The following is a 13,707-nucleotide window of genomic DNA, read 5'->3' as shown; positions in this document are numbered from 1 at the left end:
ATGTTTGAATATCTTTTAGTGTTTTGTTTGTGCACTAACCACTTGAAGCCACCTTGCTGGTTTTTCCCCTCTTCACCAACTATGTGGAAGCACAAAGGTGTTTGGTCCTTGGAGGGATCTTGTTGTTAGAATCACAACAATCAGTGGGTATGGTGAAATCTACCTTCCAGTAGTCTCCAATGGCCTCACTACTTAATATAAGTCCTAAGTGGGCCGAGGCTGATGATGTCGAGTAGAAGACAATCACCCAGAACATCCAAGAGGAAGATAGCCAGATTAACCAAGTAGCAAAATGAAAGAAAGTGGGAAAAATGGGGCCAAAATCCACCCTCCAGGCTACTCCAGTCAAGACAAGGAATGAGACTAAAGCTGATACGGGTTTGAACCCCTCTCCTCCTGGAAGAAAAAAAGCAAGCTAGATTAGAGATCAAGAGGCAAGAAAGAATATAGCGGATGGTGCTCAAATGACCATCCATGAGGTATGTTCCCTAATAAGAAAATGAAAATTGTTTCATGGAATATATGTGGTTTGAATAGTCCACATAAACAGGATGTTCTTATAAATTTAGTTAGAGAACATAAACTAGACATTTTTCTTATTGAAGAAACTAAAATGACTAAAGAGAAAGTTGAGAAGATTAAGATTTTTAAGGATGGGGGAGTTTTAGGAGGTAGCTCGGATGGTTCTTCTAGGGGCATTGCAATTTTCTAGAATCTAAGGTATGTTACTGGGGTACCTGTTAATCAGGATAGCAATTTGGTCTTTGTTAGGTTTCATCATTTAGGGGATGGTACCTCATGGTTCCTGACTAATATTTACACCCCTAATAATAGACTAGGTAGATTGGAAGAAGCTAGAGGCCATTCAGTGTCTTTTTAAGGATGAAATGTGGATGGTCATGGGGGACTTCAACACCCTTATCTATGATAAAATGAAGTTTGGAGGTGTCCCCTCTTAGTTAGATAGTAGAATGGATCTTTTGAACTTTATCAATAACCAGGGTCTGCATGATATTGATCTCCAAGGTGCCAATTTTACCTGGACCAACCATAGGGCGGGGGAAGATCTTATTCAAGTTAGACTTGATAGGGCCCTTATTTATAATAATTGGTTTAACCATTATCAGTGCTCCCTATTGACATTTTCTAGGATTGGTTCTGACCACTTTCCTGTGGTTTTTTCTGCTGAGAATATAAGTGTTAAAAGAAACTTCCTGTTTAGATTTGAAAGGATGTGGCTGGACCATCCTAACCTTGAGAAGGCCATTGAGAAGTGGTGGTCTATTGATGTCAAAGGTACTGCAATGTATATAATGACAAAACAATTAAGGTATGTGAAAGATAATATAAAGAAATGAAACAAGGAAGTTTTTGGGGGTCTTTTTGCTACCAAGTCCAAAACCTAGCTTGAGCTTAAGAAAATACAAGATAAAATCCAAACCAACGGATATAATGAAGTGTTTATTAGTGAGGAAAATGAAGTGCTTGTTAAGTATCATAATATTATTAGAAGAGAAGAAGAATTTTGGAAACAATGGTCCCGATCTCTTTGGCTTAATGTTGCAGACAAAAATACCAAGTTCTTCTATAAGACTGCTATGAAACATAAGGCTGCAAATAGGATCTCAAAGTTGAGAATTGGTGGTATTGAAACTAGGAAGGACGATGAGATTGGGAATGAAGCCAGGAATTTTTTCAAATCTCTTCTCTCAGTGGATTTTGGTATGGATGATTGGTCTTAGAGGGCCCTCTTAGAGATTATTCCTTCCATCATTAATGATGTTCAGAACAAGGCTTTGGTGGCCATCCCCTCTGAGAAGGAAGTTAAGAAAGTGGTATTCTCCTTTGATGTCAATAAAGCCTTGGGTCTGGATGGGTTTCCGGTCTTCTTCTTTTAATCCTTTTGGAATAGTCTCAAATGTGATGTGGTTAAAGGTGTGCAAGAATTTCTTAGGGATAGGATTATCTTAAAGGAGCTCAATGCTACTTTTTTGGTCTTGATTTCCAAATGTCCTGGGGCTGATTCTATGGATAAGTTCCGTCTGATAATTTTATGCAATTCTTTCTAAAAAATTATCTTGAAGGTGGTTACTAGAAGACTTCTTATGATTCTCCCGTCTATAATATCCCCCCAACAAAGTGGCTTCATTCCTGGCATACAAATCCTTGACTCTATCATTACTATTCATAAAAACATTCAGTTGTTGGTGGAATCAAAGAAACAAGGCTTCCTGATGAAGTTGAACTTGTCTAAGGCCTATGATCGGGTGGACTAGGGCTTCTTGGGTAAGGTGCTTGGTGATTTTGGCTTCTGTGATAGGTTTATTCAGTTGATTGACCAACTTATCTCGAATCCTTCTTTCTCTGTCACTGTGAATGGTGTGCCTTCCCCCTTCTTTAAAACTTCAAGGGGCATCAAGTACGGGGATCCCATCTCCCCTATTTCCTTAATTATTTTGGTTGAATGTCTAGGCAGATTTATTAGCAAATTTGTTTCTCAGGGGCTTCTATTGGGAATATCTCCCTCTTCTGGTTTCAAAGCTTATTCCCACCAGCAATTTGTTGATGATACCATTTTATTGGGTACCTCTACGATCAAAGAAGCTTCCATTATGAAGAACCTTCTCAAAACTTATAGTTCTTCTTCAAGTCAAATGATTAAATGGGAGAAAAGATTTGTTTTCTTCTTCAACACCCCAAAGGACATACGAATTAGGATGGCCCGGATCCTTGGTTGCCAAATTGGAAAGCCCCCTTCTATTTAACTGTGTCTTCCTTTGGGCATGAAACCTATAGAGTTCTTTTGGACCAGTCCTGTTGATAGATTCCGTAGGAAGTTGGCTAGTTGGAAAGGCACCCTTCTTAGTCAAGCTGGTAAAATCCAGCTTTTAAAATCTTCTCTCTAGAGTCTTCCAGTTTATGCTTTAAGCCTTTTCAAATTCGTAGAAAATTTGTAGATGCTATTGAGAAAATTTAGAAAGCTTTCCTCTGGTTTGGGGTTGAGGAGAAGAAGAGAGTTGCCCTCATTGCTTGTGAAAATGTCTATAAACCTAAAAAGATGGGGGGTCTGGGTTTAAGAAATATTAGAACATTTAACAAGACCCTTCTTGCCAAACAAATTTGGAGAATCTATCAGGGAAATGGAGAGTGGAATGATATCTGGAAGGCTAAGTACTTATGTGTGGTCCCTACCATGGAAGATTTTCTTGCCTTTGATCAGATACTGAGTGGCTCTACTATTTGGAACAATGTTATCCATGCTAAAGGTATAGTTAGTTTAGGAAAAGTTTGGGCCATAGGTAATGGAAGGAAGGTGGATTTCTATGATGATGCCTAGATTGGAGGAGCCCCTCTCAATAATTATGTTTCTTAGATGATCATCCAGACATGTAAGGAGAAGTTCAGTGTTAAAGTTATTGACTACTGGAGAGATCAAAAGTGGGTGGACCTCAGCTCTATTTGTCCCAACCTAAAGCAGGTAAACTTAGTGATCAACCAAGCAATTTTAAATCCTAGAAGGGAGGACCACATGGTGTGGAGCGATACCACTTCAGGGATTTATTCTGTGTCATTTGTTGTCCTTATGTTGGCTCAATCTCAAGACCCTAGCCCCTACTGGGCTAAGGCCTGACATCCAGGTTTGACTCCTAAAATTAATATTTTTTTATGGATTATTTTGCAAAATAAGATACTAACCATAGATAACTTTAGAAAGAGGGGTTTCAACATCCCTAATAGATGCTATCTTTGTCTCAATGATGAGGAATTTGTGAACCACATTTTTATACACTGTCCTTATGTCCAACATATCTGAGCTATGTTTTTTTCAACATTGGGGGTTGGATTGGGTGTTCCCAGAGGAGATTCAAGACTGTTTTAGGAGTTGGTACTGCATTACAAACAATCCGACTATAAGAAATTTATGGAAGTTTTCCTTTCCACACATCCTTTGGGGTATCTAGAAAGAGAAGAATAACATAATCTTTAGGAATGATATTAACCCCTCTGAGGTGGTCTGGGCCAAGATAAAATATAATTTTGTTGAGAACATGATGGCTAGGGGAGAGAATTACTGTAATAGTAAGGAGGACTTTGATGTTCTCAAGAGCTGGAACATCCTAGCTTGTATGGACACCAACATCGACCAAATCAAAAGAACTATATGCAGCTGGTCTTTTCCCCCTAATGATTGGTTTAAGGTTGACTTTGATGGGGCTGCTAAAGAGAACCTAGAGCCAACTATCTATGGTGGAGTTATCTAAAATGGTGTTGGATTTTGTATTGGGGTGGTGACCTTTCCCTTGGGATTTCAGGCTAATCATCTAGCTAAAGCTATGGGCGCCCTCCAAGCTATTAAATTAGCACATAATCTGGGTGTCAACTATTATGGGTGGAAGGGGATTCTAAAAACATTATCAATTTCCTCCTTGGTAAAAACCAACCCTCATGGATGATTAAAAATATCACTGATTTAGCCAGAGAGATGTTTGAAGGGTTCGATCAATGCTACATTTCTCATGATTACAAAGAGGCCAACATGAGTGCTAACTGGGTAGCCAGTGAGGCAGTATGAAGTGGGTAATGTTGGCTTGATGATCATTGCAATGAATGACTTCTTAAAGTTACTTGTATTGCAACCGGTATTAGAATTTTAGTTTATGATGGTGTCAAACCGGTACATGTAGACAACCGCTATATGCAGGAATGACCCGAGACCAACTTGAAGATCCAGTGGAGGTCATGAAAGAAGAAAATGGAGGAAAATCAGTTTACATGTTGAAATGGTTAAGTTCAACAGGTATAAGTGTTCAAACTGGTATTCACTAATTGTGTGATGAGTTATCACCGGTTGCGATGAGTTACCCTAATCGACAAAATTTTGGCTGTAATTTGTGATGAGTTATGTTTGATTGTTGAGATACACTGCACCTAGGAAATTGTGATATAATTTCCAAAGATGACATGAAATCTAAATGTCTATATAATGACATTATGATGAGCTATTTTGTAGATATGATATGAGATGATATGTTGTGAGATAAAAGTGTTGAGTTGTTGAAGTCATTACAGAATTTGTTGGTTATGCAGTTTTGAGTGCATAGAAGAGGATCTATTCAAGCAAGTTATGCTACTTCTAGATCACACCACTTGTTGTTTTCTAATCACTACAACAATCAATTCCCATAATCAGGTAAGCTCTAACAAGCTTCATTGTACAAAGCCTTTAACAAGGTGATCCATTAGTTTGGATTCAGAAATCCTCTACTGAGGTTACTCCTAACATGGTAATACCTTTAACAGGTTATAGCTCCTTACATAGCTTTGGGATCTTTAACAAGATTCACTCCTAGTAGAGCACTTTTTTAGACCTTAACTGATCAATTACCTATTACTGCATATAGTTAACTTGTGAGTCCCATCTCATTGAGGTTTTTCCCATTTGGGTTTTCCATGTATAAACACTTGTGTTATGGTGGATGTTTTACTTATTGTGGATGCTTTAATATCATTTTGGATTGGATGCATAGTGTTGAGTAAAATTATTAAGTATATCTACTGGTCAGTGTTTAAAGTAGTATTGTTTTTGGCATCACTGATTCACCCCCCCCGCGCCCCCCCCCTCTTAGTGCTTTATAATTCTATCAAGAAAATCAAGATCTAGAATTGCGAGGGGGAGCTCCCTCGAGTGGCATGTGACATCTTAATTTATGAAAGATATCATGGTAAGAAAGGCCAGATTTGAAATCATTTCCCGAGATGATAGGCGAGGTCGTGGCAGTAGGAATCAGTTTTGTATGCAGCCGAGAAGGAGGTACATTAAAAATTGTCAGATCACCTCACATGCATTTTGGGTTCTTTTTTCCTTATCAAGTAGAAGCATTAGAAATATCCATTGACTTCTAGTGGTTTCTCCCCTGCTAATTAGAAAGTCCATAGCAAAGAGTGGTATTTGCAGGAAATCATGATTGGCATAAATCGATAACAAAATAGGTGGAAATTGCAAGAGAATGGAGGCAACCAAAATTGATAAATGGCGGGACCATCCTTAGGTTAGGGTTGTGCTGCAAGCATCTAAGATGACTTATTTTATGGAGAGAATGCAAGAGAAATTACCAGAAATTACAAGGATTTTCAAAAAGGGATGGAATAAAGGCACATCGACCATTGGTAGTAGGTAGGTCAAGGTGAATGAAACCATGATTGCTGGGGCTATGGGTCTACCAATGGATGACATCAAGTTCTATAGGGATAGGAAGTTGTTTGATGCTGCAGTGAAGAAATTCCCTAAGGATGAGGAGGAGAAAGCCAAACTGGTGAAGGGAAGCCATACTACTCGCCGAAGGTAATTAAGTTGATTTGGCGATGGGTATTATTTGCTATTATGGAATTTATCACATTCAATGGGAGATTTACTAGGGTTTAGAACTATCATTTTGTTATTCTTAACCATTTTTGGTATAAACATAAAATTTCCATCCCATATTATTTATTCTATGGCATCAATGTTGGGATAAAGGATGCTATCTCCAACCCTAAAACCAATCATGCAATGCATGAGGGTCTCATGGTGATTTTGTACAATCACATCAAGAATACCACCATCCATCTAAACATTGTAGAGGTTTTTGAGTCAGAAGAGGAATTGTAAGACTCAGATGATGATGATGGTGAATGTTATGACACAGAAGCTGATGTTGAGGACGACCCCCAAATCGTTGGGTCGAGCAAGAGAAGAAGAAAAACCGGGCAAGAGAATCAGAGAAAAGGGTCTGCCAGAAGGAAGTAGAAGGGGGAGGATGATGATAGATGATATGAGAAGGAAGATGAGACTGGCGATGTTATGGATACTGATAGCGAGGAGGTCCAAATCCTCTCTAGCCAGAAGCATAAAAGGAAAACTCTAAAAAATGAGGATGTGGGAGCTAAGAACCATTCGCCCTTCTTGATCGGTTCTAAGGATAAGGGTCTAGCTAGGGAGTAAATTGCCATGAAGGAAGCTAAGAGTGGAGATGAGAGGGAGGTGGGCCTGTAGGTGAATTTGGATCCTACTGGAGACAAGGCCCACGAAGGCTCCCATTTGGATATTGACCTTTGCATCAAAAATAGCACAGATAGCTTCAACAAGGTCGTCATCTAGATTTAGAAGGAAATTACAAGCATAACATCCAAGCAAACATAAGATGCCAACAAAATTGAGGCCTTAGAGGCTATTGGCACTGGTAAATTTATCTCCCTCCTTGATTGTTTAAGTGAACTTACCAAAGTAATCAATAATGCTGAGGAGATCATTAACTGTCAACGTAATAGCTTCCAAATCCTGGAGAGAAGAGCTGGGAATACTAAAAAAAGGCCGGAAGGGGTTGAGAACATGCGCAAGAATATTGGGGAGTGTAGTCATAAGATCTTAAAGGCTGCCTCTGCAAGTATGAAGGTTCTTATCAGTAAGCCTGATAGTGACCAAGGGGATAAGGCCTCTGTGGACATTACTGAGGTGAAGGAAGACACCCTTGAAGATAAGGAGACCGATCATGGTATAATAACTTGCGTGAGAACTAGAAAAAAAGCAAAACCAAAGCAGGGAGATTGAGGAAATCAAACAGATTGCTAATAACATGGAGCAACTGAAGCTGGAAACTACCGAGCTGCTTAAGGACTTTACCTAGCCTTGGCTTTTTCTCTATCGGTCCTGTTTGTTGTTTGTTGTCTTTCTATTGTTGGCCTTTAATTTATTGGTCAACTGTCTTTAATATGTTTGTTGTCTCTGGCTTTTTCTAGTGCTTTAATGCCTATCTTTTGATCTTTTGTTGTAATGGGTTTTAGGGTCCCATCAAAACCTATTTTCCCTTGATCAAAAACTAAAATAAAGATCTAAAAAAATTAAAGATTTACATACATATTCAATTTACATGAGATAACTAAAACATACTAAATATTATTTTAATGACTTAAAATTTTGCCTAAAAAATCTCATTTAGATAGTAGATCCAAGAAATCTTATAATAAGATGCAAATTATTTGAGCCAATTAGATTGATGAAAAAGAATTTCTGTAAATTGAAAACTAAAAAGTCATGCATCTAACTATTTAAAAATTAAAAAATAAACATCGAAAGAAAAAATTCATTGATATAATTGATGGAAAAATATGTGAATAAGAATGAGTTAATGAAAATTGGGTGCAACTGATTGCAATAGTACTAGCCTAACGACAAGTATGAATAATACTCAAGACCAAACCGACAAATTAGAAAAAGCTTCAAAGTCAATAGCTTCAAATGGAAATGTAGGCTGATTTAGCCAAGATCCTACTTCACCAAATTCAAATGGTACCAAATGCCAAACCCAAGTAATCGACTACCATTGCAAGGCAATAATCATGAATCCAATGCAAATGGTAATAAGGCTAATGAATTGACGAAATATTTGAAGCACTGATTAGATGAAATCGTAGTTCATGAATGATCTCAATGAAGAAAATGCAACAACTTAGGGAGGATCGAACCAAAATAAATTGAACTTGGCCAAAACGATAGATGAATAGCCTAATCAAAATGAAGATCTATAGAAATATATGCAATAGAAGATTATGAAAAGCCCGATCCTACCATTGTTTCATGTGGAACAAAAATATGATAGAAATTCACAACACGCTGATAGTAAGGCTGACTCAAGTAATGAATGCCAACTAATAAACATGGTGAAAGAACCATAAGAGAAAACAATAAACGGACCTCAAAAGCTCAAAAATGGTGAAAAATCTCAAAATGGAAGATGATGAGGTAGGCTTTGATATCATATTGGAGATACACCAAAATTTAGGAGCGTAAATTGTAAACACACCTTCACATACATGAGAGAAGCACAAGGCTATTTAACCAATGAGATATATGGATTGAGAATAAGATACAAATAATATAAAAATATCTTCTTTATAAAGGCAAAGAGAGAATAGGTAGAGATAATCGACGTCCAACTACTAGCTACAAATGTTAAATACACCTTAAAAATTATTAGATAATGTGCAAGTAATATCTAATAAAGTGTTATGTTAGCTCTAAGTAACACTTAATCCTAAGTAAATGGGATAAACACAAATTTATTCCAATGATAAATACACAAAAAATTGAAGAAAAATTATATTTTACTATATAAAGAGTGACATCCCATCTAAATCTATTTTTCAACATGTAATGTCCCCTATTGGGAGGCTGCCAATTCCCAATTATTAATGCCCATTACTTAATTTTTTTGGGGTTATATTAGAGGTGTCCCTACAACTTGGTGTGTCGATCATCTTTAAATGGCTTGACCAACTAGTCTACACCCTAGGGTCAACACCCATTACTTAATATTATCATTCCCTAAATTAATTTATTAAACTAGATAACCATATTTATTCATTATACAATGATAGTGGTTATATTCGAGCCCCAATTCTTACTTTCTTTCTAATCCTCGAACTTGGATGGGGATTTACTTGTCTAGAGTGTGATGACACAACCTCCATAACTAGCCCCAAGTTTCAACAACATCTTTATAGACCACCCTTGGGTCTTACTTAACTTGGGATGAATTTACTCCACCTCTCTCCAACAACACTGCGCCTCTTCGTATGGGAGGGGAATAATAGAAATGATTAACAAATTGGGTTGTGAATACAATGACTTCTAATATCTTATGAATAAATATGTAAATAATTGAAATTAAACAAATTGATATATAAACTTAATTAACCAATATAGATCTTATTGTTTTTATTCTATGTAGAAAATAAGAACAAATATAATAGTTTTCCTATAAGCCATATATCTACCCTAAATTCTAATAGTATTAGTTATAATATAATTGTACATAAATAGTGATTCATAAGTAAGACACAACATACAAATTTGATGTCCTAATAATGACAACATTTGATCTGATTTCTTTTTTTTTTAGACTTAACATCTTTTTCCTTCACCTCCTTAGATGATCTCTCTTGGATGTTGGAGTGATGTTATATATTCCTCCTTCAATGATGGGAGGTAGTCATCTTTTCTTACAGGTGTGATGGATGTAGGAGACGCACCCATAACTACTCCTTGGCTTGGGATGCCATGTTTCATGTTAATGAACAATTCTAGTTATAAACATCATTTCTAAGTCTAACTAATTACTAGTTATGAATTAAATTAGATCGCTATTATTGAATGAGGGAGGAGCAACCCATATAAGAAAGCATTGGTTGATATATATATAAATTCCTATCCTATATGGTCTACTACAGAGTTGTGGACTAGTTATGATGTATGAAATTGTGGTCTTACTTTTAGTAAGATAATTTCCAAATTGTGTTTTGTTATCGATTTTAATGTCAAGGGGATATGACACAACATTTTTTTGGCAACTAAATTATAACTTCTATTTTATAAAAAGTATATATATATATATATAATACACATAAAATATGTATTTCATTAGTTTATGTCATTTCAAAATTGAAAATATATGTCATTTTGTAGTGATATAAGTTAAAATGTTAGATTAGTGTTGGTCATTTTCTTCATAAAAATGTGACACAACAATATACTTTTATGCTAAAATGTAAAATTATTCTTCTCAATAACATTCCTTGAATATATGTGCAACTCTTCAATACCTAGAATGTGTCATGAAATTTATGATAAATAATTTTTTTTAATATATTGATCAAACTTTAGAATAAGTTATAGATTGGAAGAGTAAAAGAAATGTTTACATTAAAAAAAACTAGTAATATTTAGATGATATTAACGTTATTACAGCTAGCTCTATTAGCTTCCATGGCGACTCCCTGTTAACTCCTTTCGGCTAGCGGTTCCTTGTGTGCTGCTTGCTTCCTTTTTTTTTGTTTTTTATGGCTGAGCGTGGGGAGGGGGGCTTTACGGGCTTCCCAAAAGGTTGGGTCCCATAACCTTTTTCCACGTGACTACCCTACATTTTAGGAGGACCCTCTAGTGGCAGATTTGTCTTGTTGCCCTTCTTCTCCCCAGTACCATTTTGATATTTTTGTAGAACTTGAAACTTTGACTTATGCGGAGAAAATCCTGGGTGGAAGCCCCATGAAGATGGGGATAAATTTTGACAGTCCTTCTCATAAATGTGTGGTTAGTGAACACCAGGTGGAGGTACTTGATGTGTTAGTTAACTCGACTATTGCTGAATTTAGCCTCTCCTTAGTTGGGAATACTTTGGCATTTCGTCCACCTATGGACTTGGTGAAAAAATGGGTTGATACTAGGTGGAAGTTGAAAGGAAGCATTACCTCCAGTGCTATGGCTAATGGCCTCTTCCTTTTCAGCTTCACTAATCAATCAGATATGGCCAATATTCTCACAAATGGGCCTTGGACCTACATGAACAACAACTTCCTTTCCTTATGCAAATGGAAACCTAACCTTGATCCCTGCTCTAATCTTTGTGTTGTGACCCCTACGTGGATTCATCTCTCAGGGTTACCACTTGAGTTATGGAATCTGGAGATCCTCAAGGGGATTGCTAACTCCTTCGGGAAGTTCCTTGCTATTGATCATATAACACAATGTAGATCTCGTTTATTATTTGCACCTATTTTTATTAATGTTTCTATTAACACGATGTTGCCTACTAAGGTTACCTTGCTCTCTAAGGTGGGATCTTGGGTTCAACTAATAGAGTATGAGAATGCCAAAGCCTTCTGCCAAATTTGTAGCTATTTTGGACATCTTAGTTTAGCCTATAAGAGAAAAGACAACCATAAAAAACTCCACACTAAAAATATGGAGATTCTGGAAGAGGAACAAAGCAATAAGATAGAGAATCATCTGGAGCAAGCCCCCATGGTGATGGTTGGCTCCTCCAATCAAGAGATTGAAAATAAATTTCTTAAGGATAAGAAGAAGCAACTCAATAACCACACGACATCCTCCTTTGTGATTGAGGAGACATGTGAAGTCCCTCCATCACCTATTAATCCTTTTATGGAATGTCACCTGGTTAGGGAGACTTCAAGAAATATTGAGTTGTTTATTGACCTAAGCTAGAAGCAAGAACATGAGTAAAATGAGAAAGATACTACTAGAGAAAAATTAGTTACAACTACAGGAGAATACATCCTCCCAAAACAAAGAGAATATTAATCAAGAAAATCAGATGTTAACTTCTCATAAGAAAAACCATGGAGGGTTTGGTAACCTTAAGGAAAATCTACACATTCTAGGATTCTCTTCCACCCATCTGTCAACTAAGTCAAAACTATGGCTAAATGAAGATGACATGTAATATAAAGAGTGGATGCAGATTGCCACTAAGAACAAAAAGAAGAAAAAAGTGGATATGGGAGGAAAGAGTGGGGCTAGAAGACCTTTTCAGAGAGACAATAGACATAAGGATGCATAATGAGAGGTAGCAGTAGGGAAACAGGCAACCCTGGATGGGCTCTCAGAAAATAAAAAGAAGAAAACTTAATAACCCCTGAGTTGGGTCCTTCTCTATTTAGGTGAGTAGTGTTTCTTTTTTCTGAATTTGGTTTTAATGAAATCCCTCTCCTAGAATGTTTAGAGTTTGAATAGCCCGATAAAAAAACATATGTTAAGATGTAAGATAATGGAACAAAAGGTGAACATTTTAATGATTAAAGAGACTAAAATGAATAAGGAAATTTTTCAGAACGCTAATAACTCTTTCTGGACTGCTTCCTCTTTCCTAAATTTTGACTTTGATGGTGCTTCTAGGGGAATTGCCACTCTCTTTAACCCTACTTTTTTTGAAGGCTCGCTGATCCACTCTAAAAAAGATTGTATGATCATTAGGATGGAATATCTTAGGTGCCATCTCCAATGGGACCTTGTTAATATTTATGCTCCTAATGCTAGATCCCCTAGAAATCAACTCTGGTCCACTACGTGTTGTGTCATTAGGAATTGGAAGAATGACCAGTAAATGGTTGCAGGAGATTTCAATTCCCCTTTGTACCCTTCTGAGAAAGTTGATGGTAATGAGGACTACTCTGATAGTATGTTAGATCTTGTTGATTTCATTTCCTCCTCTAGTTTGATGGACATTAACCTTAGTGGTTCTAAGTTCACCTGGTCTAACCGGCATCATGGGAACCATTTTAGTCAGGTTTGGTTAGATAGGGTGTTGGTTTCTACTAATTGGGAGAACTTTGATTCTTTCTCCCTTTGCTCCTTCCCTAGATCAAGGTCTGATCATAATGCTATCCTTTTGGCGATGGATGGCCCTTGTGATTGTAAATATAACCCTTTCAAGTATGAGATGATGTGGTCTCATCACCCGAATTTCAGAATGCTTGTGGAACAATGGTGGAATGTTCTAGTCTTGGGCACTCCTATGTACCAAATTTCTCAAAAGCTTAAACTTCTCAAAGACAAGGTTAATGGATGTAACCAATACTCCTTCAGTAATATCTTTGAACAAAAAAAGGTCATTATCACTGACCTGGTGAATATTTAGACCAAGATTGAAGAGAAGACTGCCCTAGAAAAAGTGTACAAAGAGGAAATGGATTTGAGAAATCAATGGATTCTACTTAACAAAAAGGAAGAGGTGTTTTGGAAACAAAAATCACGGATACAATGGCTAAATTAAGGTGATAAGAACACTAAGTTCTTCCACCAATGTACTATGAAGAATAGAAATAGAAATAAAATAAGGAAACTCCTCAGAGAAGGTGGTACTATGGTGGAGG

The sequence above is a fragment of the Cryptomeria japonica genome, chromosome 1, assembly GCF_030272615.1.
Source record: "Cryptomeria japonica chromosome 1, Sugi_1.0, whole genome shotgun sequence".
NCBI classification, from domain to species: domain Eukaryota; kingdom Viridiplantae; phylum Streptophyta; class Pinopsida; order Cupressales; family Cupressaceae; genus Cryptomeria; species Cryptomeria japonica.
The sequence above is the reverse complement of the archived record's forward strand: the minus strand, read 5'-3'. Positions refer to the sequence as shown.